Below are 23,525 nucleotides of genomic sequence, written 5' to 3'. Positions count from 1 at the left end.
GACTAGTAGTTTCTATCTAGCAGGCTCCACACTGATTTGAAATGAGGGAAAAGATTTTCCTTTGTTTTCATTATTCATCTAAAAAGGTTTTGAGAGACATTTATCTCCTCTTCAAAATCCTCACTTCTCGGAGTTTCCTGGGGACTCTGGGACTGCACATCAATGTGTTCCCTTCTGAAATATTTCTGTAGGCTGTTCATCTGCCTATAATCACTCTTGTTCATTTTCTCAGACCTCAACCTGTGTGCTTCAGTGCCGGGGAGTCTAACTACAAATCTGAATATCGCATTATATGTGCAGGGGTCAACTTTAGAAAGTTGTCTCAATCTTTCCTTCCTATCCCAGAGGACTTAAACTTCTGCCGTTTATCAAATAATTTCCTTTTCTGAAGTAACTTGTTTTGAAATCCCATTTCCCTGGAGAGGCAGCCTGAAAAAGTTATACTTTGCCTGAAAGGTCACAGCAGCAATCAATGCATTGACATAATTTTTGCATTAGGACCTAATTCTTCTATAATTATCTGTTTGCGTTTTATTATTAGAAGCCACCACACTACATTCTTGATTCTATAGGACTATATTTAGTAGTTAGTTGAAACTGTGTGTTTGGGGTGGGCAGATAGAATTTGAGGATTGTGAAGAGCAGGTGGTGGTGGTGGTGATTTTTCAAGGCAATTAACACAACCCTGGGGCCTGAGAATATCTTCAGGTGTTGGGTATTTGTGGGCAAACCTCAGAAGCAAAGAATCTCCTACTGGTTCCACCTTTACATAAAAATCATGGCCTTCTCATTGAGCCACAGTGAGTGCAAAGTGATGCTCTGATATGTTCAAGTGCTGAACCACCTAAGAACAAAATAAGCTGTGGGCAAAATAGCCTCCAGTGGAAAGATGAACATGATCCACACCTCAGAAAAATCAGTAAGGAACAATGAGCTGTTAGAGCTTTCGCTTTGCTCGTTTTTCCCTCAGGGTGTCTTCTGGTGCTGTTTGTACACCTTTGGCTCCTTAGGATTCAGAATCACCCTCAACACTGGAAAGCCTACAGCTAGCGGCCACACCTCAGCAAAAGTGAAGACTACTAGTTTCTGTTGCTTGTTCATGAGATCTTTTTCACCTCTTTTGTGAGCATCAAAGAGATTGAAATGATTTGGACTACCTTCATTCTCAAAAGGTAAACATTGGCATGCTCAGTCCATTTGGCCATGTGTCCATCCCAGGCTGGCTCTCAGGGAGACTGGGGAAAACTTTGATCACTCTTCACAAGCACTTTCAAACAAACAGACCAAAAAAATAGTGAGTTTTAGCAAATAAGTAGCCTCTCATATATCCGAGGTGTCACTCAAATTTAGCATGTGTTTTCCAAATATAGAGCCCAAGAGTGATGTCTTTAAGGGAGAATCATATATTGGGAATAAATAAACGAAACTCAAGAGTAGCATTTAATATCTTTGTTTATCCCAAAGCTTTTCACTAGTGGAGAAAATTATTATTACTTTCATATTCCTTGTGCCATCATCATGTATTCTGCATATAATAAAGGAAATGGAAAACATATTGAATTTGGAGCACCATTCTGTTTCATGCATCAGGGTTAGAAGTTGTGAATTTTAAAGGCATTAATTTGAAGAAAAACCTAGGTTTTTCTAATACTGGGAAAGCAAAGAGAAGATTACGTGTATCTAAATGACTGTAAAACAAATGTGCTTATGAATTTTGTTGTCTTAAGTAAAGCAAGACTATAAGATAAATTATATAAAAGCAATTAGCACTCTGCCCCAGGGAAGTTGTAGGCCAGCAAGGCAGACAAAGCTAGAATTGCTACAAGTGGACTCTTTTTATCAGTCTCAGAAGCAATGCTAAAAGTTCAGCAGAAAGGGGGAAAAGGAAATTAAAAAGTCTCATCTCTAAAATTCATATTACCCCCAGTTGGAAATAATACTGTGAATTTCCACATCACATGGCCACATACTACACAAACAAGCTCTGGGGAGTCAGACCAACTGGGCTTCTAATCTGCATTACACCAATCTTTCTATGCCTATCCTTGAGCATGGTGATCTAGTGGTTAAGATCCAGCACTCTCACTGCCATGGCCCCGGGTTCATGTCCCAGTCAGAGAACCACACTAACTATCTGTTGGTTGTCATGCTGTGGTGGCTATGTGTTGCTGTGACGCTGACAGCTATGCCATCAATATTTCAAATACGAGCAGGGTCAGCCATGGTGGACAGGTTTCAGTGGAGCTTCCAGATTAGACAGACTAGGAAGACGGACTTGGCCACCCACTTAGAAAACTGGCCATAAGGGCAGTGAAGCCCTGCAAAAAGAGCAGGCAGGGTTCCTCTCTGCTGTACGCAGTGTCACTAGGTATTGGAATTGACTCAATAGCACTAACAACAAATCCTGGAGCAAGTTACTTAACTTCTCTTAGACACAGTTTCCACATCTGTAAAATGATGATAATGTAATAACCCCCTCAAGGAAATATCAACACTCAATTAAACAATACACATACAATGTTTAACTCTGCTAGCTAAAAACTATTATTTGTGTGATAAATAAAACTATTTTCTGATAGAAATACAAAAAAAGTAGGCAGCAGCATATATGATTTTCATGTTGCCCAATATTTGGATATTACCACACTTTTTGTTCATCTTCATTAACACTGACAGTTAAACTTTAAAAGTTGCAAAAATACATAATTTTTAAAGTCTTTGAAATAAGGAACTTAACAATGTACATCCCACTCATAAATATTTTTATGTACATAATAATCAAGTCACACCACCTACACAAATAGTCTCACAATTAGCAAGACACAGGTCACCCATATGTGATAAGAAAAAAATCCAATTAAGTTCATAAGTTACTGCCATTTTTAAATAGACTGTATTTTGCATCATTAAAATATCACTTCTGATGTGATACTTCTGAAAAGGGAGAAATATTAGCCTGAGGAAGCAGGTCATTCCTTGTCTGACCAAAACATAGAATTGTAAATAAAATAAGACATCTGCATCTCTCATGCTTTAAAAACATAAAACTGGTTATGGAACATAAAGAGGTCAAAAATCCTTCCAGCTACCCCACAAAAACAAGTTTAAAGTTGAGGAAAAGGGTCCAAAAAAATCACTCAGGGCTCTAGAAATTACCCAAAGGCAGAAAAAACACTGAAAAGCATTTTCCATGAAAATCAGCTGAAGCTTGGGTAAGAGGAATGGGATTCTGCAGCTTTTTAGCCTAGGGCTGCTCCCATCCCATTTCCCAATCCCCCAGTTAGTCAGGACACTAGTATTCCAAAAGCAGGATTAGTCACAAAAAACAGCAGCCTTCTGCCAGTAGGGGCAGACTTGATTTGGGGCAGAAGACCCTAACAAAAACCCACACTCAATGAGCCTGTCAGTAAAAGAGGTAACTTCAGTAGAAAAAGGATGAGGCAAATCCACAGGTCTGTTGGCTTGAGATTAAAATATCAGTTTGGAGGCAAGTAGTGAACCAGTGAAAAGTTAACAGGGAGTGTGAAAATGAGAGAGCCATATGAGAGCTAGATAAGCTTTCCACACATTCCTGTATGACCAGGAGATCAAGCATATGCACAAGGGAAATCTGAGACGGTCTGATGGAAAATAAAAGCCAAGGCAGATAAGAATTACCTGAACTTCAAACATAGACATTGGTCCATCAGCAGAGGGTGGAAGGAACCTTATGGGGCTGAGGTGTTTAAGTATGACCTCGACCCAAATCATTGGCTATCAACTAAGGTATGAAATCACAAAGACAGCCATTAGGAAGCTAGATAAGAAATAAAAACAAGAACTTAAAAACTGAGTAGAGACATTAGCGGCCACATACTGCGGGAGAGATTCTGCAGATTAAGTTCAAGAAAGTTACAAAATATAAAATAAAGCTGTCAAAAGAAAATATTAAAATCCAGAGGTGCTTTAATATCTTATCCAAAATGTCAAGTTTTCAACAAAAAAATTACAAGACATGCAAATAAACAGAAAAGTAGGACTGATATTCAGGAGGGAGAAGAGATCAAAAGAAACTAACCCATTTCATTGGGTCATTATGTTAGATTTAGCAGACTAGAACTTCAAAGCAGATTCTGCAATTATGTTCAAAGAATTAAAGAAACTATGTTTAAAGAACTAAAGGAAAATATGAAAAGAATCACTCAACAAATAGGAAATCTCAATAGAAAAGCAGAAACAATAAAAAAGAACCAAATGGAAATTTTAGAGTTGACTTCAACAATGACAAAAATGAAACATTCAGTAGATAGGCTCAACAGCATATTTGAGATAACAGAAGAAAAAAAATCAGTGAACCATGAAGATAAATCACTGGAAATTATCCAATCTGAAGAACAGAGAAAAATAACCTGAATCTCAGAAACATGCAGGTCAACACAAGGTGTACCCACATATGTGTAAGCTCACCTTACACGTAAGTCACCTCCTTCTAGAGGAAAGAGAGATGGAGTAGAAAAAATATTTGAAGAAATAATGGGTGAAAACTTCCCAAATTTCATTTTTAAAAATAACATTAACCCAACAGTCCAACAAGCTCAATGAACATGAAGTACTGTTAACACAGAGATCCACACCTAGACATGTCACAGTCAAAATGTTGAAAATCAGAAACAAACAGAAAAATGTCAAAAACACTAAAAGAAAAAGGGCTTATCACATACAGGAGAAAACAGTACAACTAATGGCTGACTTCTCATCAGAAACAAGAGAATCCATAAGCGAATGGAATGATATAGTCAAAGTATTGAAAGAAAAAACTGTCAACCAAGAAATCTATATTTAGCAAAACTATCCTTCAGAAATGAATAGGAAATAAAGACATTCCAAGACAAATAAAAACTGAAAAAAATTACTACTACTATACCTATCTTATAAGAAATACTGAAGGGAATCTTTCACACTGAAAGAAAATGACATCAGAGGTACTGAAACACACAGGAAGAAATAAAGAGCACTAGAATTGATAAATACATATGTAAGTATAAACGGTTGTATAAATATACTTTTTGTTTTCCTTTCAATTTATGTTAAAACATAAGATTGTATAATGCAGTAATTATAACACTGTATTATATATAGTTTTTATATATGTATATAAACATATAAGACGACATTAGCACAGAGGAGTAGGGAGAAGAAGGAGCTTTGTTAGAGCAAAGTTTCTGTATTTTACCAATATTGAGTCAGTATTAACCTGACTAGATTATGATAAGGTAAGAAGCATATTGTAATCCCGAGAGCCACAACTAAGAAAATAATTCAAAATTTTTTTTAATTACCAGAGAAGTTGCAATGGTCCACACAAAGCTTTGTTTAACACAAAAGAATACATTAAAGAGGAACAGGTGAACAAAATAACATGAGACATATACAAAAAAAAAGCAAAATAGAAGATGTAAATCCAAATATATCAGTAATTACTTTAAATGTGAATGGACTTAATACTTTAATGAAAAAACAAAGATTATCAGATGAATAAAAAGCAAGACCCGATGAGATGCTGTCTATAAGAGACACATTTTACATTCAAAGCTACAAACAGGTTGAAAGTAAAAGAGTGGAAAAAAAAGATATACCAAACAAGCAGTAACCATGGGGAGCTTGAGTGACTACATGAATATCAGACAAACTAGACATTAAGACAATAAATATCACTAAAGCCAAAGAGGGACATTTCATAATGATAAAAGAGTCAATACATCAGGAAGACATAAATGCATACACACTTAAAAACACATGATAATGAAAGAAGCAAGTACATAAATTTCAAAGTAGCCTCACTTACTAGAACTGACTCTTTGCAGTTTCTGCTCTGTGAGTTCAGGCTGAGTACAGCGACTAAGTTAACAGTTTTAAAATAGAGATTCACAGGAAGTTACGAAGATAGTACAAAGAGGTCTCATGTATGCTTCACCTAAGTTTCCCCCACTGGTTAGATCTTACATAACTGTAGTACAATATCAAAACCAGGAAATTGATATTAGCATAATATGTGTTTATTAACTCTGTCATGTTGTCACATGAGTAGAATTGTGTAACCCTCCCATAATCAAAGCACAGAGCAATTCCATCACCACAAATACTCACTCATGCTGCCCCTTTATAGCCATAACCCCCTCCCTTCCCTCACCATCCCTAACTCCTAGCAACCATCAATCAGTTCACTATCTTTATAATTTTGTCATTTTAAGAATTTTCTATGAATAAAATAATACAGTGTGTGACCTTTTGACACTGGCTTTCTTTCAGTCAGTATAATGCCCTTGAGACACTTCCAAGTCATTGTATGTATTAATAGTTTGTTCTTTTTTATTGCTAAGTAATATTCCATGGTATAGATGTACCACAGTTTGTTTAACCATTCACCTATTATAGGACTTCTTTTTTTGCAGTTTTGGGGCTATTACAAATAAACCTACTATGAACCATTGCATACAATTTTTTCTGAGGACAAAAGTTTTCATTTACCTGGGATAAATATGCACAAGTGTGATTGCTAGATTGTACGGCAAGGGTATATTTCATTTTTTTAAGACACTACCAAACTATTTCCAGAATGGCTATGCCATTGTACATTCCCATCAGCAATAGAGATCCAGTTTGTTAGCATCCTTGCCAACATTTGGTGCTCTCACTATTTTTTATTTTAGATGTGGTGTGGAGCAATATTTCATTGTGGTCTTAATTTCCATTTACTTAATGGCTAGGGATGTTGAACATTTTTTCATGTGCTTATTTGTCATTTGTTTATCCTCTTTGGTGAAATGATTCTTCATATCTTTTGTCTATCTTCTAATTGAGCTGCTTGTCTTTTATTGCTGCTGAATTTTGAGAGTTCGTTACAAATTCTGGATATGACTTCTTTATCAGATATATGGTTTGCAAATATTTAAATGTAAAATACCAAACTATGAAACTTTTGAAAGCAAACATGGGAGAAAATCTTTGGAATCTAGGGGTTAGTCAAGAGTTCTTAGACATGATACCAAAAGCACAGTTAACAAAAAAAAAATCAACAAATTTGCATGAAAATTACAAGCATCACTTTGCAAAAGATCCCACTAAGAGAAATGTTAAGAAAATGGAATGGGAATGCTGCAAGAAGCAGGGATGAGATACCAAGCACTGGGGGTTGAATGATGTACATTTAAATCTATGATCCATTTTGAGTTAATTTTTGCATAACATATAAGGTTTAGATTGAGTTTCATTTTTTTTTTTTTTTTTTGCCTATGAACATCCAATTGTTCTAATCTTATTTGTTGAAAAGACTATCATTCCTCTATTGAATTGCTTTTGTACACCTGTCAAAAATCAGTTGGTCATGTTTGTTTGGGTGTATTTCTGGGTTTTCTGTTCTATTCCATTGGTCTATTTGTCTATTCTTCCACCAACACCACAAACCTTGATTTCTATAGTTTGGTAATAAGTCTTGAAATAAAATAAAATGATTTCCCCCATTTTGTTCTTATCTTTCAAAATTGTTTTAGCTATTCTAGTTCCCTTGCCTTTCAATAAAAACATTAGAATAATTTTGTCTAATTCTATAAAAAATTAGACAAAAAATTGTATCTTGCTGGTTAATACAGTTTTAGGGGCCACTCATTCATCAAGTGTATACAAGACTCACCCAGAGTTCCTTCTGTCTAAGCAGTCATGCTTAGGTGACCCCAGACCCAAGTGTTTGAACCAAGAGTACATATTTGCCTCAGAGGTTAGCCTTATATTGAATGACAATATCTTAAAGCTTAGTGCAGAAAAAGATGATCTGGCCAATTAGGATCATCTTCCAGTTATTTTAATTGGGAAATAAACATGCTGTGGTCAGCTGAGGAAATTAAAGAGGAGAGAAAATAAAGAAGAATATGAGACAGAGTTGACATGATGCAAACCAAAGCCATGGACAAGACAATCTTAAGGTATAGGAGGGTGACAAAACTCTGAGTAAGCAGAGAAAACCACTTGGAGCAGAGTGAGAAGGAAAAAAATGGAAAGGGAATGATGTAAAAAGCAAGAATGAGATAGCAGTTGCTGTAGGTTGAATGGTGTACTCTGAAAAGATATGTTCAAATCCTAAACCCTAGTACCTCCAAATGTGACCTTATTTGGGAATAGGTTCTTTGCAGATGTGATCGAGTTAAGATGAAGTCATACTAGATTAGGGTGAATCCTCATCCAACGTCTGGTATCCTTATAAGAAGAGGTAAAGTTGAGAAGAAGGCCATATGAAGGCAGAGGCAGGCATTGGAGTTATGCTGCCACAGGGCAAGGAGCACCAAAGTTTGCCAGCAACCACCAGAAGCTAAAAGAAGCAAGGAAAGATTCTTTCCTAGAGGCTACAGAGGGAGCATGGTCCTGACAGCACTTTGATTTCAGACTTCTAGTCCCCAGAACTGAAAGAAAATAAATTCCTGATTTTTTAAGCTACCAAATTAGTAGTATTTTGTTAGGAAACTAATATGCCAGGTAATGCTTAATGGAGAGAGCAACTTCTATTCCTTAAGGTTTTCAGTTCCCATCCAAACTGACTGTGGTCACTTGCCCTGAGAGTCTCATGATAGACTCCTGAACCCTTATAATATGCTTTCACATGAATGAGCATAAGTGGGCCTCTGCTTTTTGCTGCCAAAGAACCTAAAAGGGACATGAATGGCAACACAAAAACAAGTTTGGATACAACAATACATTAAAAAGATCATACACCATGATCAAGTGGGATTTATTCCAGGGATGCGAGGATGGTTCAACATCTGCAAATCAGTCAACACGGTACACCACATGAAAAACTGAAGAATAAAAATCACCTGATCATCTCAATAGATACAGAGAAAATATTCAATAAAATATAGCACCCATTATGATAAAAACTCTGAATCAAATGGGTATAGAAGGAAAGTACCTCAATATAGTAAAGGCCATGTATGACAAACCCATAGCTAAAATCATACTCAACAGTGAAAAACTGAAAGCTGTCCCTCTAAGAACAGGAACAAGACAAGGATAACCACTTCTGCTGCTCTTATTTAACACAGTATTATCCTTAGTATAGAAGTCCTAGCCAGAGCATTTAGGCAAGAAAAAGAAAGAAAGCAATTAGACAAGAAAAAGAAATAAAAAGTACACAAATTGGAAAGGAAGAAGTAAAACTTCCACTATTTGCAGATTACATGATTTTATACATAGAAAACTCTAAAGAATCCACCAAAAAAGTATTATAAATAATAAATGAATATAATAACGTTTCAGGGTACAAAATCAACATACAAAAGCCAGTTGCATTTCTATACACCAACAACAAAATAACAGAAAGAGAAATCAAGAATACAATCCCATTTACAATCATAACAAAAACAATAAAATACCCAGGAATAAGTTTAAACCAAAGAGTGGAAAGATCTGTACACTGAAAACTATAAAACACTGTTGAAAGAAATTGAAGAAGACACAAAGAAGTGAAAAGATATTCCATGCTCATGGATTGGAAGAATTAACATAGTTAAAATGTCCATATTTCTTAAAGCAATCTACACATTCAATGAATCCTCATCAAAGCCCCAATGACATTTTTCATAGAAATAGAACAAAGAATCCTAAAATTTATATGGAACGACAAAAGACCTCAAGTAGCCAAAGCAATCCTGAGCAAAAAGAAAAAAGCTGGAGGCATCCCAATCCCCGACTTCAAAATGTACTGCAAAGCTATAGTAATCAAAACAGCATGGTACTGGCTCAAAAACAGACACATAGATCAATAGAACAGAATCGAGAGCCCAGAAATAAACCCACATATCTGTGGACAGCTAATTTTTGACAAAGGAGTCAAGAACATACAATGGAGAAAGGAAAGTCTCTTTAATAAATGGTGTTGCAACATCCAAAAGAATGAAAGTAGATCATTATCTTACATACACAACGATTAACTCAAAATGGGTTAAAGGCTTGAATGGAAGGCTTGAAACCAAAAAGCTCATAGAAGAACACACAGGCAGTATGCTCTTTGACATCAGTCTTAGCAGTATCTTTTTGGATATCATGTCTTCCTGCAGAAGGGAAACAAAGAGAAAATAAACAAAAACAAATGGGACTACATCAAACTAAAAAGCTTCTGCACAGCAAAGGAAACTATTAACAAAATGAAAAGACAACCTAAAAATTGGGAGAAGATATTTGTAAATCATATATCTGGTAAAGAGTTAACATCCAAAATATATAAAGTAATCATACAACTTGACAACAAAAAAACAAACAACCCAGTTAAAAAATGAGCAAAGAAACTGAACAGACATTTTTCCAAAGAAGATTTACAGATGGTCAACAGGTATGTGAAAAGATGTTCAACATCACTAATTACTAGGGCAAAGCAAATCAAAACTACAATGAGATATTATCTCACGCTCATCAGAACGGTTATTATTAAAAAAGATAAGAAATAACAGGTGTTGGAGAGGATGTGAAGAAAAAGGAACCCTCATACACTACTGGTGGGAATGGAAACCAGTGCAGCCACTATGGAAAACAGTATGGAGATTCCTCAAAAAATTAATAATAGAACTACCATATAATCCAGCTATTCCACTTCTGGGTATTTATCCAAAGAACATGAAAACACTAATTTGAAAAGATATTTTCACCCCTATGTTCATTGCAGCATTATTCACAATAGCCAAGACTTGGAAACAACCTAAGTGCCCATCAAGGGACGAATGGATGAAGAAGATATGATATATATATGCAATGGAATACTACTCAGCCATAAAAAAGATGAAATAGTGCCATTTGTGACAACATGGATGGACCTTGAGGGTATTATGCTAAGCAAAATAGGTCAGACCAAGAAAGTGAAATACTGTATGATTTCACTCATATGTGAAAGATTAAAAAACAACAACAACAACAAACAAACACATAGATGTAGAGATTAGATTGGTGGTTACCAGAGGGGAACAGGGGAGGGGGAGGGCAAAAGGAGTAAAAAGGCACATGTGTAAAAAAAGAAAAGTAAGAAAGAAAAAAGCTTGTATTTTCAAGTCTAGCAGCACCAATGATCATGTTTATCATGGTTAGTACCCTATTAAAAGTGAAAAGTAGTTAAGAGCATGGAGTGGCTCTAGAAAAGCCAGAAGAAAGAAATTTACTTATAGCAAGAGAGGAGGCAAAGTCTCAAATATAGTACAACTATATATTTTCATTGCTGAGGGAAAAATCTGTAAGAAACAAGACATTAGAACATCAATGGAGAAATGCTCTATTTTTGTTTCTCTTTCTGCTTCTACCAAAAAGAAAAAAAACAGTTGCTGAGGTTGCTGATAGCAAATTGAGTCTGGGTTTATGCTCTAGTAATGGATGATTCTATAACAATCTACTGCTGAGTGGTGATAAGATGAATGTATGAATCCAAGATGATTAATTTTATGTATCAACTTGGATGAGCCATAGTGCCCAGATATTTGGTCAAGTGTTATTCTAGATGTTTCTGTGAGAGTTTTTTTGGATGAGATTTACGTTTAAATCAGTGGACCTTGAGTAAAGCAGATTGCCCTCTATATTGTGGGTGGGCCTCATCCAATCAGTTGAAGTTCTGAATAGAAAAAAAGACTGACCTCCCCTGAGCAAAAGGAAATTCTGCCAGCCGGTAGCCTTCACATTTTAAGTTCAGTATTGGCTATTTCTTGGGTCTCCAGCCTGCTGACCTATCCTGCAAATTTTGGACTTGCTGGCCTCCATAATCAGGTGAGTCAATTCCTTAAAATATATCTCTCTCTTTCTCTGGAGAACCTTGACTAATTCAGGCACCTTCTATATGCAAGTCACTTTCACTTTAAAATCACTAGTTCATATTTTAACAAATATTAACTGGGCACCTACTATGTGCTAGACATTGTTCTAGGTGGTGGGTATTTACAAGAGAGAAAAAACAAAGTCTCTGCCTTCAAGAAACATGATCTTACTGAAATCTCACAATTGCTCTAATTATCTCTATTTCTCATGTAACAAAACTTAGCCTCAGAGAGAATAATAACTTGACTCAGATCTGCAGTCCCTATGAGGCCAAGCTGGGCTTCCCAAACCAGCACAGTGACTCCAATACAAGTCTTCTGACCGCTCTCCACAGCTGCTCTCGGATGACTTGAACAAAAGCAACCCAGAGACCAATTGTCAGATTTCATTTCAAACTTCCCCTTAACTTTATCCGTGATTGAACTTTTGGAGGATTTGATAACAAATATTCCCTGTCCTTGATCTCGTTTGTGTTGAAAGTTCTAGTGTAGAGGGAAAAGGGGGAATAATACAATAAGATTATTCAAGACACCAGTCTACTATGACTCGCTCCATAAGCCCCCAGAGAACTGTGAGTAAGGAGTACCCTCTGCTGCTAGTTGTCCATAAAGAGAAAGAAAAATTTGAGTCCGGTGTTCTTGTAACCTATTAGAACCTCCCGATTAATTTGTGGTTTCCAATTCTACTAATTCTCCTATGCCACATTTAATTCTTCTCCCTTCACTGTCTTTGACTCAATACAAAGACACCTATGAAAACCATAACCAGAGAATTCAACTAGTTGCACTTTTGTGTGCGTGTGTCGTTCTGAGTGGTTTACCACAGAAATGAATTCTCCTTCTCAACCAAAAATTAACCTCTTCGAGGTTAAAAAGCTCTATTCAATGGAAAAGCAAATGCAAAAAACATTTCACCCCGGGGGTTCATCTTGTTGCTATTCCAAGAAACTTCACCCTACAAATCTCATGAATTAATATTGGTCAGAGCCTCTGAAACCTTCAGGGCAGTGCTCAGAAACTTCAGAAATCCCATCTCTTCCACACAGCCCTCCTGCACACCAATTTGCTCATATCTTGTGCAGATGTAATTGAAACATGCACTCCTACGTGTAGCCCACAATCTCATTGACTAACATATAAGGAATGCCTTGTCCCACTGATTTCTTCTTCTAAACTTTTGTTTATTTATTTACTTCATGTTTTCCAAAACAGCTATTCTATTGTCTATCTCCTGATGATTTGCCCACATAAATGGCCTTTGACTATGAACTCCTGAAATGCAAGTCAGAGCACGAGTGGAGAAAGACATTAACTATCCGTATTCCACTGACTGCATATTCTATCCACATCCATTTTTCAGTCTAGCTCAAATCCTAGACCCTAACAGACTCTTCTCTGACAACTCTAGCTCAAACATAATCTTTGTTTTTTCTGAACACTTATCTACAACTTCTGTCACTTGCGTGATTTATTCTGGCTACGAATTATGTTTGTTTGTGGAGACTTTAGAATGGAAATCCAAGCTGTGTGTGGCCATCAAGCATTTTAGTGGGGCTTATCGGATTTGCCAGGCCTAGGATCTAGATGAGTGAATGTCTGAGAAAGCTTAGAGGAAGAAATTCATGCTAAGAGAGGAGAGAATTGCAGCGCATATGTTTGGTTCAAGGTCATTGTGTTCTTATGGAAGAGAGGATTATATCTAGGTATCTGACCCTCAAATTATTCACAGCACAGTCTTCAAGGATTAGTTTCCGAGTCCTGAGGTGGGGAAAGGGGCTGCAATAAACACGAAATAAGAATGTTAGAGCTGTGTTCTCTAACTGATAAAAAACTTTGCAGCGGAGGGTAACAAACATGGGCAAAAGACACTTCCCCCACACCAGTAACAAGACTTTCAGGGTGCCCTGCTAAAAACAAAAAATAAAGACCGAGGCATGCCTAGGTGTTGGGCAATGTCCAGGTGGGGAACTCAGGCCAGGCTAGCAGGAATCTTAGGGGCTGTGACCTTAGACATGCTCAGTAAGCTGTACCACAGAACCCTCATGATGTCAAGATGCAACTACAAAAGACAGCACGTGTGAGAAATCCTTCAGCAGCCTAGGAGATTAGGAAGGACTTCAGAGGCGCTAAAACCTTCTCAGTGGTGCAGCGTTGGGAATAGCAAGGTAAAGGAATTATATAGAATACTTTCCTTTCCCAATGCTGATATCCTCTTGGCCAGGTCAGGTGCCATATTTGTTGTTCTTTATTTTTATTTAAATATATTTGGGAATAGTCTTTAATCGCAAGGTCCCTAAGGATATATACTCTCCTGTATAGGCTTTTAGCATCCCCACTTTACACAGTACTGTCTATGGAAAACACATATTCACACCCTCATTGGTTAAATTGAATTAAGAAATGCTTTTTTACTATAATTGTGAGAATGGCTGAGTTCCTTCTGCTTCTCTGGCTCAAATAGGAGCTTTCATTCCTGTTGCTTTTGCATCTGGAAGATGTGGGAGATTTGTGAGAAAATAAGCGACTGGCAGAAAATTAATAGAGCGAACAAAGCTAAGGGAAATTAGTTGGGCATCTTATGTAAAGCCTGTATTTTGGCTGATGTTCAACTCCATTTATTTTTTTTTTTTTCCCTCTTATTCATCCGGGACTAAAATGTGTGTTCTCTCATTTCAAGAGTAAGAACCCAAGGGCAAATGGAGGGATTGTTTGAGTCATGGCAAATATCTCTTCCAAAGAAGATTATATATGTCACATACAAATTAGATTTGAAGGGAGAAGTGAAGGGAAAGGGATTAGGAATTATGTTACGAAATTAGGAAAAGAAAAGATGAATTAAATAATGTGGAAGAAGGTAGTTAGATACCAAATCGATAAACTCTGATGAGTCTTATTTACATTTCACATTCTTGACATTATAAATTAAAGATGTCAACGCCTAGGCGGGGGAGGGGTGTGGAAGTTTAGACCACAGTATTTTAAAACAAAGTTGTGCTTCAACGGAACATGCGATGTGCCTCCTGAATATGTATTTAATCCTAATTATTTTGGAAGCTTTGAGAGAAGGAAAGGACGAGGCCACCTTCAAGTAGGGCTGGTAAATTATAGCCCGTAGGCCAAATCTGGTCCACCACCTGTGTTTGTATGGTCCACAAATGTAGGAATAGTTTTTGCATGTTTTTTAATTGAAGTATAGTTGACATTCAATATTATGTTAATTTTAGGTATACAACACAGTGATTCGACATTTACATACATTACAAAATGATCACCATGATAAGTCTAGTAACCATCTTTTAGATTTTTTAAATAGCTGGAAAGAAAAAAAAAGAAGAGTAATGTTTTGTGACAAATGAAATTATATGAAATTCAAATTTCACTGCCCATAAATAAAATTTCATAGGAACACAGCCACAGGTAAGATCAGTACCATACAGCCTAGGTGTGTAGTAGGCTATACCATCTAGGTTTGTGTAAGTACACTGTGTGATGTTCACACAATGATCAAATCACCTAATGATGTGTTTCTCAGAATGTTTCTCATTAATGTGTTTCTCATTAAGCAATGCACGACTGTAGCTGTGATAGAGACTGGAGGACCACAAAGATATTCACTACCTGCTCTTTTATAGAAAGTTGGCAACTCTTACTTTAGAGAATTCACTTGGATGGTAAGTATTCTTGGTTTTAATCTTTAACATAATGAGGATTTTGTCCATCCACACTTTTGTTGAATAGGATTGGCTGCAGGACGGTCTTATTCCAGTAGACTTTTCTATAACGTGTGTTGCAAGTTCAGCCAAGCCTGCTGCTAAATGTATATTTGGCCCTTGAAAGAAAATCAGTCCCCCTAAAGGCTAAAAAAGTTATTTTGTATGGAATTTGTCTTAACCCCATGAGTATACAAATTACCATTTCCTATGTCATCATGTATCTTCTTTTTTAAAACAGTATAAAAGACCATGGCATATTTTGATACGTCTCACAACCATGTTGTCAAACGAAATTGCCCCATCAATCTCTTTTATGACATAATTGTGTCATTACTTCTCAAATACATCTTTCTGGGATGCGACAAACCTTCAGAAGAAGAGATGAGACGTGGCTGTAGATCGTAAGGCACATTAGTAAAATAGATGATGATGGAGTAGATCATTGATATTCTTTAAATATTTGCTTGTGTTTAAACTTCCACATTTCCCTTCCAAAGCCGAAATATTTTCACCACATCTACTATAACAGCCTCATACTTTTAAAATCTGACTGTATATAATTTAAAAAATCTTTCTGCTACTCCTACGCTTGATACGATGGAGTTTTCACGTAATATTCATTCTTGCTTGTGTTTTGCTTCATATAGACTCCTTTTATTACCTATCAACTTTGGTATTTCCCATGAGCTTTCTTTTTCCTCTAAAGCTCAAATAACACTAAACAATGATAATTGTTGCTCCTGGCACCATTTACCTAATTCAAAACAAAAACTCAGTTGTACTTCTTAAAATTCAGGCTCCCAAACAAAATCTCCAGAAAGAGTTTCAGAATTCTTTATTAAAAGAAAAAAATTTTAAAACTCTTGAGGGGGGACATAATGTTGGGTTAGATATCCAGCTCCCCCACAATTGAATCCCTAATACCCAAATTATAAAACTACAGAAATGAAATGCTATACAGGGCTTTTATTGTTATTTATTTGTCTATAGCTGAAAAAGATCTCTTTTCTTGCAATTTACCATTGCTCCTCAAAATAAAAAAAGAAAAACTAACTTTAATGAAATTTGGCACAGTGCCTAGCATAAAATAGGTACCAAATATGTATTTTTTGACTGAGGAAAAATAATTGCAATAAATTATTATTTAATGGTATTTTATCCATTCAAACCCTTTTTCCACTTTCACACCTGACCTATCTCTAAGAGGCACTCAGGTAGGTGTTCTCAAAGATTATACCTGCCAGACCATCGTCAAAGCCCCAAAGAATTACCTCATTTGACGCAGTGTGGTGAATATTAGGAGCTATACTTTCAAATGTCCAGCCAAGGAATAGGCTCGAATTTGTCCACTACCTAAGCAGGAAAAGCAATTGGACCTTCTGGAAAAGGTCTGGGTCCACAGAGCTACCAAATGCCCCACAGTAACCATAGCTGTCCTGGGAAAGCTAAATAAGCGTAGAACCATATTAATGTAACCAATGGCAAGTTAGCAAGTTATCTATGATGTGTAGTGCAGGATGCAAGTCACCTCAGGATGCTAATTATGAACCAGTGTCAGAAAAACACACAGCCGTGATTACCTAGGCATGATTTTACACCTCCCTTCTTAGAGAAGAATCTATCCACCCACAACCCTGGAAAGTGCAGCCCTATTTTAAAGGCATCCTGCCTCACCAGCCACAGTCAACTGGTCCAGGGATGGATATCTGACTCAAAGTAGACTGTTCCTACTCATTCAGATGTGAGGAACTGGGACACTGAGTAGTGACCATTTGTTTGGGGTGTTTTTAGGGGTGAGATGCCCAGAACTTAAATGTCCCTCTTAGAGTTGAGGAATTTTCCACCTTATAAGAGATGGTGGGAGGCACAGTCCTCTTTCCCTTACAGAGCCTGAAAGTGCCTGATACTTGCTTTCCCAGCCTCCTTTGCAGCCAAGGAACTAGCACACGACCTAGACTTGACCAATCAGAAATACCCGCCCCGGACTTCGAATTGGAGGCTGGTGATACACAGCTGTAAGGACGCTAAAGAATCTTATTTCAGAGGGAGCAGGATGGACAACTGCGGAAGCAGAAATAGCAGAATCCAGTGGCCCCAGTGTCAGTGGTCTAAGGCTAGTTCTTGACAGGTCTAGCGCTAGTCAAGTCTAGCAGTGGCAGCAGTGGTGTCTTCACAGGACCTGTTCTGTGACCTGTTCTGTGGCCGTTGTTCTGGCTGTGGAACTGCCTTTGTTTCCTACCCATTTTCCAACCCCTGTCAACAATTCTATAAGCTCCAGATATCCTTTTCTGCTTAAATTACCCATGGTGATTTCTGTTGCTTACCACTGAGAAGAGTGACTGACACACAGAGTCCAGGTCAGTTGGCTGCCAGCATGAGACCATGAGATAGGGGAAATTTGGGAGCTGAAGCTGCCATTTGGAGATGGCCACGATAGGCCATGCCTGTAGCGGAAGACAGTCTACAGAGGTTCTGAGAAAAGCTGACATCAAATACAATGAGGCTCTGGAAAGAAAGAATAAGAGAGAGAAAGAGAAAGAGTGAGGGAGAGTTTGCACCCTGAGTTAATATTTCCAAATCCCTGTCCCATGAGAGCAGGCCATCCTTCATTTCCTACCTGTGGTTTCCCCTGAAATTCCCTGTTGTATCCTTAAAATGAATCCTCCATTTTTAAAAAACGTGATTCATTTTATAAAGAGTTTTATTCATTGAAATCAAATGTGTCCTGATTAAGTCAGCCAGATAAGCAGCAAACCATAATGATCTGAGAATGTGAAAAACAGCACTGGTGGGACTCAGAGGGACTTAGGGGTAAACCGTGAGAGAACCCTCTCTCCCCTTCTACTCATAACAGGTAGAGATGATTCTAGCTTCAGTTCAGGAGTGCTACAAACATCACGTGCACGTATTGAAACTTATGAACTAGCAAGCTATACTGCCCTGTGCATTTGAAAATCACTAAGTCGTACCTATATACTGCTGAAGATAACAGAGAAAGATTTAGCTAAAATGTTAACTATAAGTTGAGGTCTGAGAAATCTCCTTAAAAAAAACAAAAACAATTAGAATGTAACATAAGAACCATCTGTCAAGATAGGCTCTGGATTCAGAGAAGGTGGTGGCAAGGACTACTGACAGATGGGGAATCGGTTCCACCCTGGGAGGAACAGTGAATAGCTGGCTTCTATAGCCCAGGCTTCTGGCCATCTCTTCACACATCACGACTACATCATGACTACTACTTCCTGTGGATGGAAGACTGAGCAAAGCACCCCAAGATAGGCTTATTGCAGCTAGATCCCCTGTGGGGGACGTCACCACAATCCAGTCATTGCCTGGGAACCCAGAAAGTGCTCGATTCTGTCCTTGTCCCAGGGAGGGTGACAGAAACCAAAGACAAGTCATCTGCTCTTCCCCTCTGCCTTCTGCTCTTTTTCCATCACCTTCCATTTTTTCATTTCCCAGGTTAACTGACTTGGTACATGATGAAAACCCTTTGGAGAAGCCACTCTGCCTCTGCTCTTGCTCTTGGGGTGTTCCTGAGTGATCTTAAGCAAACGTGCTTCTTATCAAGGAAAACTGAAGAATGGTCATTCCAGTTTTGAAAAGCAAAGCAAAGCTACTGATGCCACAGGACATTCATAATAATGACAGTGACAAGACCTAAAGCCTGAGTAACCCACAAATCTCAAGTCAGCCTTCTCATCATCAAAAATCTGTAAAATACTTCCAATTTGAAAATTCTGGGAATCCAGGTTTAGCTTTTGAAACTTTGGAAAATCCTATAACGTCTCTGTACAATTAACCACAAAACAGGTCTATTTACCTCAATAGTTTGTTGCAAGAATCAAATGAATAAATGTGAGAGTGGTTTGAAAGGTGTGTAGAACTGAATAGTCACAAAACATTATCATCATAGGGGTATAGTGCTAATATTTGTAGACAAAGTTATAGGGATTAATGTCTTCGGGAAATTATCAGAATCTAGGACCCGATCAAATTACCAGAATCTAGGACCCAATAGTTCAATGAGTCAATTTATGGAATGCACCTAGAATAGCATTCCATGGTAAGCACTTCGCAAGCATGAGCTATTTTATTAGGGTTATGATTACCAGGAGTGATAGTGGTGGTGGTCACCTTGATTCATCCCATTATTTTCAGTAAGGGGATGGAGTCTTTGACTTTACCATACTATACAACTTTCTTATAATAGGAATTCAAGTGTTTGGGAATTATCAATCCCTAATGCTGTCAGCTGTGATTACATTTACCAGCATTTTATCCCCAAGTAGGCACTGTCTGACTAACATCCAGAGACCCTGATTCAACAGAGCTGCTGACAACAGACCAATGAGCACTGTTGCATTTGGTTATGATCCCTTCTCAAGGTTTACTTTTGCTTCAGCCCCTCCTAAAACCCCCAAGGCATTCTATTTCTTTTTAATTAAAATGAAAGAAAATTTTGTTTGCAGAATTTCATGGCAACCCTAAGCCCTAAGGCATCACAAAACCCAACTAGGGGAATCAGTGTCTAATAGTTAAGGAGTATTGAACACAGTCAAAAAGTCTTCTCATGTCATCCTAGAATGTCTCAAAACATAGTCAAAATACAGAACAGCTGATAAATACTGCACCCCATTATAGCCACAAAACCAACCCATATCACACCCTGCTACAGCAAAAGGTCATTCACAAGTGCCCCGGGGCCCAGCCATTGAAATGAGCCTTGAGTTAGTTTCACCCGATGGCAATACTAGCATTCAACTGTCACCCTCTCCTTACATTAGCATGCTGGGATTATTCCCAGCAGTGGAGCTGGGCCTCCATGGTAACGCTCTTCAGGGAGCTGGGGAAGCTCTTTAATTATTAAAATGAATAATTCTTACCAACACATTTAATTGGGAAGTATTACATGTTAAAGGGGCACTAATGGAACAGTTCTGAGAACCGAGCGAAGTGATAGAGGATGCTATTTGATGTGAATTTTAGCAATACTCTCCTCATCCCATCACATCATGCATTATTTAGTTGCTTTAAAAACATCTATCATTTCATTTCTAGGTGGAGATGGAATTATTGAACCTGCAAAAGCAAAGCTTTGAATGACTCCCATGTGTTTGAACCATTACCAACTGGCAAAAACCAAATATAGTGAATCGCCATATTATCTCTGATTGCTAGGAAATCAACCAAAAATTACCCGAACATTACATCAGCCAGTTAACACAGAGAGTCTGGTTAGCTTTACAGAGGGATAGCTGTAGTATTTCCCTTGTTGAGAAACAAAAATTTCTATACGGAAAGCATTTGTCTAACTTCATCCATGGAAACCCTGAAGTATATTTGCTGTATTTACACACTGTCATATAAGTGTGTGTTTCCCTGTGTGTGTTATGTATTCTCAAAGAAATGAGATTTATTCTGGAGGCAGACAGAAGAACTCAATCTTATTATTAACTTGTCACACGCAAATATAGATAATTCAAGCCCTCTGACATGTTTCCCTTAATGTTCTTTATAAAGAAAGTTTTCATCATTGAAGGAGAAACAAAATGTAGGACTGGTGTTCTCATTCAATCTCTTCATTTTGAGTAGATTACAAAGCTGTTTCCATGAAGGGGAAAATGACAGAAATGTAGGGGATAATAACACTGGAAAATTAAAGAATGAAAGGCAAGCATATTTATCCATTGGCAAGAGGCTGTGTAATCATCAAAAATTTCACCGTTCAACTTGTAAGCATTTTCTTTGGAAGTAGGATGTTGCTGGTACTACGTTTAAAGAGACCAAGAATTATTATTTTGTTTAAAAAAGCCTCAAAAAGGTACTTTGGTTCAGAGACTATATTTAGAGCTTTCTGTACATTCAGTTTAATTAACATAAGATTTCATAACCTTTGAGTGACAATAAACATCTCACACACTCCCTACAAGGAGATGATGCTATACATCTTTCTAAAACTTCTCCAAGAGTCACTGGCATACCATCCTTGGGCCCTCAAAGAGCTAGAAGGATCTATTGGGAGAGTGGAAAGAGCTGGCAGTCAGTTAGTTTTCCCCTGACCGTGGCTGGGAATCCTGCCCTCTCTATCCCCAGCCAGGGGGAACAAATCTGCAAGTCCTGGATTCTTGCTCCTCGTCTCCGCTTCTCAGTATCTCACACCAGTTCGCCCCCATTGGATTTCTGCTTAGCGATTAAAAAGCATGACCCATCGCACTCCTCAGATGATGCAAATATCAAATTACACGGCTGTCTCCAAATTCCCTAGCCAGCTTTCCAGATTCTCTAGCTTTCTAAATCACCCTTCTTGTTTTACTCTATCTGTCAGGCTGCCTGGTCCCCTAATGCTAGAGGAAAATCAAAGAGCTGCTTAACTGGAAAGGGGTAATTACTATCAGTGACATTTCCATTAGGAAGTTTCCTACCGAGCTGCTCTCATCTTAATACCAAATACTCATATTAATGTCCCTCCCCAACTCAGCTCCCTACACTAGTTTTGTAAATTAAAATTCTAATGATTTATAATGAATGACTGCTCACTGTCAGGCTGTAAAACCAATGACTCAAGGGTACATCCACCCACCTAGATTCCCATGAGCCTGGTCTTAGCTGTTTGCTTTCTCTTGGACTTCACTGTTAGCTTTAGATCATCTGATAGACTTCAGTTGTTTTTAGCTGTTTAACAGCCCGTACAGAATGGGATACACGTAAGCAGACAGAGCAGTGGTTTTCAAACTTGCTTTAGCAGCCACCCTACTTTCAAATGAACTCTTACATGAAATAAGTATACAGCCATTATTTATTAACATGAATCAGCATACATTGATAAGTTCATATATATAACAATTTTTTTTTAAGATTTTACTTTTTTCCTTTTTCTCCCCAAAGCCCCGTGGTACATAGTTGTATATTCTTCATTGTGGGTCCTTCTAGTTGTGGCACGTGGGACGCTGCCTCAGCATGGTTTGATGAGCACTGCCATGTCCGCGCCCAGGATTCGAACCAACGAAACACTGGGCCACCTGCAGCGGAGCGCGCAAACTTAACCACTCGGTCACAGGGTCAGCCCCTATATACAACAACTTTTTAAGTCAATAAGTTTGTTCTAATGAAAAGAGAAAAAGCAGAAATCAGGATTTAAATGAGAATTAGAGTACATATTTACCTCAATGAATTCAATTTATTTGCATAACTTTTTTGTTTCCTTGTACCGATCAACTGTTTCTGACAGCTTGTCCTGTGTTCTCAAGCTATTCTTCAATTAGGCAAAAATGGCAGAGGTTTTATTCCAAGGCCTACAGGAAATCAAGATAACCTGATCTCTAAGTGGTCCTTAATGTATTAAAGTTTGATACTTAGCGCATGTGGGTTATTTCACGTGGCTTGTTTGCATGTTATTTTATTATAGTTTTAATAGTTGAAGTAGACTTTTAAATGAAATCTGAGTCACACATTTAAGGAATCACTAGAACATGGCCGTGGAACATCAGGGCTCCACAGAACACAGTTTGGAAACACCACCGTCGCAGGTTTGATTAACATTTAGGGAGAAACAAGTAGCTAAAGAGATAAGGAAAAGGCTCACCTGGAGAAGGCTCTGGCCCTTGCTAACAATAGTACCCTCCTAACTCCCTCAGCACTCCCTCGTGTCCTCTTCCCAAGGCTGGTTTCATCCTCCTTGCACTGTAGTCAATTGAGCATGTCTGTCTGCTCCAGGAGATCATGTACAACTGAAGGCAGGGGATCGTTGATATGGACTGAACTGTGTCCCCCCAAAATTTATATGTTGAAGCCCTAACCCCCAGTGTGACTGTATTTGAGACAGGGCCTTTAAGAAGGTGTTTAACTTTAATTAAAGTTGAATGAGGTCGTAAGGATGGGGCCCTAAGCCAATAAGACTGGTGTCCTTATAAGAGGAGGAAGAGATATCAAGGATTCTTTCTCTCTCTCTCTCCCCCCTCTGCTCCTCTTTCTCTCTCTGTCCCTTGCTGAC

At 37.8% G+C, this 23,525-nt stretch overlaps 1 long non-coding RNA gene across 1 annotated transcript; it reads left to right on the top strand.

The window, feature by feature from the left end:
- Positions 1-970: 970 nt before the first annotated feature.
- LOC139078568 (uncharacterized) lies at positions 971-22,895 on the top strand. Its single transcript, XR_011531581.1, has 3 exons — positions 971-1,172; positions 15,380-15,487; positions 18,995-22,895. It is a non-coding gene; the product is annotated as an uncharacterized lncRNA (long non-coding RNA).
- Positions 22,896-23,525: the final 630 nt, after the last annotated feature.

The sequence above is a fragment of the Equus przewalskii genome, chromosome 22, assembly GCF_037783145.1.
Source record: "Equus przewalskii isolate Varuska chromosome 22, EquPr2, whole genome shotgun sequence".
NCBI lineage: Eukaryota > Metazoa > Chordata > Mammalia > Perissodactyla > Equidae > Equus > Equus przewalskii.
This window is presented reverse-complemented; position numbering and strand designations above follow the sequence as displayed.